Source organism: Panulirus ornatus, chromosome 13 (assembly GCF_036320965.1).
Source record: "Panulirus ornatus isolate Po-2019 chromosome 13, ASM3632096v1, whole genome shotgun sequence".
NCBI classification, from domain to species: Eukaryota; Metazoa; Arthropoda; class Malacostraca; order Decapoda; family Palinuridae; genus Panulirus; species Panulirus ornatus.
In genome coordinates, this window is record NC_092236.1 from 45,694,801 (window position 1) to 45,697,745 (window position 2,945).

General features: G+C 39.4%; 1 pseudogene; it reads right to left on the minus strand.

Moving 5' to 3' along the window:
• Positions 1 to 938: 938 nt before the first annotated feature.
• LOC139752625 (uncharacterized) lies at positions 939 to 2,151 on the minus strand (annotated as a pseudogene).
• Positions 2,152 to 2,945: the final 794 nt, after the last annotated feature.

The window sequence follows — 2,945 nt, forward strand, 5'->3', positions numbered from 1 at the left end:
TACATATATATATATATATATATATATATATATATATATATATATATATATATATATATATATATATATATGAATATGAAATCGCACTCCAGAAGGACGTGATATGATCTAATGTAATTTTTCTATATATGCGGCACGGCATGTTTCGTGGAGACAATCCACCTCATCAGGTGCCAGTACTTAAGAAAGTCATTTGAATCCCAACTTCACATTGGGTTCTCGCCGTACAACAGCAGTCTTTCTACGTTTAGCTCTGTCTTCTATGTCTGGTCATACCTCTTGTAAGGTAAAGTGATTAAGGAGGGTCAGGTAGCGGGGCTTGCCCTGGGTGGCTGGGTGCATCATGAACAACTTCTTTTATGTCTTCGTGTTTTGTCAATTCTCATTATGATTTGGTTCATGCTAGGATGGGCTTTAAAATTTTCTGGGGACAAACTGAAGTTCTTAGTCTTAGCAATTAAAACAGATGCAATGACGTTCCGTGTGGCATAATCAGCAGAGGGGTATAGAATAACTAGATTTTCAAGATCTAAGGGGTGATCATTTTCATGACAATGTTTTGCAATCGCATTTTTGTGATCATCCCTGCATAGTGAATGTCTATACCAATAACACCTCTCCGTTACAGCTTTACCAGTTTGACCTACATGAATATATTTCTATGCCTTGCATTTGACCGCGTAAACACTCCCTGTGGTTGCATGATTTGGTCTACTATTTCTTAAGGTCTTGCTGATGGTCTTATTGTAATGTTGCTTTCTCGACAGAGAGAAGGAAAAAAAGTTCAATCTTTTTAAGAAAAACTTCCACAATTCTTTTTCAGAGATTCTGAAGTCAGACAAGTCTAATCTCTAGTTATTGGTCTTGCCTTACTATCCTAAATATGTTAATCCTGAAACTCACATAATTTGACCATCAGGGTAATCCAAATCTTCAAGCTCAATAATCATTTTATTTCATTTTCATGAAAATCGTCTCTTCCTTGCCTAAAATTTTACAGAAGTGGAATGTAAGGTGAAAATTGTCGAGATTACAATACAGTAAAAGTGTCCAAAATTTGCCTGGTGACATGTGATGATACGGAATGGTATACTCAATATGTTAAAAGGAAAATTGTCAATGAAATTAAAGATTAATATTGATTATTAATAACGTTTTCTTAATAAGAATTAATGAGTCATGAGTTAGTGAGGCGACAACTCCCGAGTCCTGAGCTCAACCAACTCCTCAGTGGCCGTAGGCAGGCTTGGGGCAGACGGTCTTGTACGTGTGCTGGGTCTGGGTGACGGTGTGGTACTCCGGGACCACTTGGGTCTGGTACTGGGTGTGGTACTGCACCTGGGTCTTGGTGACGTACTGTGGCTTGTACACAGTCTTGTATACGGTCTGGTACTGGGTCTGGGTTACGTACTGGGTCTGGTACTGGGTCTTGGTGATGTATTGTGGTACATACTGGGTAGTGGTGACATAAGTGGTTTGGTACTGGGTGTGGTACTGGGTCTTGATCTGAGTGACGTATTGGACCTGAGTTTTGTAGACTGTCTGGGTTACGTATTGGGGAACGTACTGGGTCTGGTACTTTGTGACATACTGGGTCTGGTACTGGGTCTGGTAGAAGGTAGTGGGGACGACTGGGTCTTGTACACGGTCGAGTACACGGGAACCTGCAGTAAGGAAAAACTTCATGTAAATAACAATTATTTTTCAAGGAAAACCAACAGCAAAATACAACACGCCATCAACCATTGTGCCATCCCAGTGCTGACCTGCTGGGACCTAACCAGACATCCCTTGAGTCCTCACATTACTGGCCAGCTCAACCTTCTCCCTCGTACTCAATCTGCTCATATTGTCTACAGTAATATGTAAGTCTTGAACATAATTATTTACTGGCCGCAAAGGAGGTTTCCTCCACCTTAGTTGGACCACTGTTGAACTGAGATTGTTCAACGAAGTAAGTGCTGGCCCAATGGACCCACTATCATACCCATACTATGTCTTTACACAGTACTGACCTGCTGGACCTTCGTCTCGTAATGGGTGACATAATGTGTCTTGGGATAGCAGGGTTTAGGATAGCTGGGCTCAGCTACCACAGCCGCCACCACAGCCAGGAAAGCCACCAACACACGAGCAATCATGGTTGTCATTCTGAAAGCAAAGGAGATTTTTGGACTATATAAATATAATATATATAGGATATATATATATATATATATATATATATACATATAACCAACACGATTTAGTAAGTTACGTCGATTTGCGTCAAGGTCAGCGTCAATATGAAGCGTATATTGACGTAAATGATATTAGAGATCAAGCGACTCATGAGTCGGTCACTTGGTTCATCAATTACGGATAATGATGTTTTGGTTCAACACGCTGTAACCATAGCAATTATTTTCAAACAGCATTAATCTTTCATCCGTATTTACCATTGATTTACAGCTCAAGTTTCTCATCCAGGCCTATCGCTACGAGTGAACATTCCGCAACTTATTCACAGAAACCTTCAATATCTAATACGAACTTTGCATAGAATAAAAATTGATAAACAAAATTCCTGATAAGTTTCTCTGGGTGCAATAGAAAAAAATCTAAAGGCTTTCATTAAGTCGCCACGGGAAAGTTTCTAATGTAACACCGATATTCATAAAGGTACTAATTGCCTGTCCTGCCCTGGACCTGATTGAAATGTCATAATCAGAGACAAGATTGTAAATGGTTCAGGTCACCAATTATTCAGCAATTTTGACGACATCGTTCATGTTTTGCAACTTTATTTCTTTTATGTTACAATTCTTGTGTGTAATGCAAGAAAAGCGGTCCAAGTCATCTATTTAGATTTTCGTAAATCATTTGATAATGGCCCGCATCAAATATTCTAGTAAACCACTTGGCATAAATGGGACTCTACCTTAGTGGTTAGAAAAGTATTTACC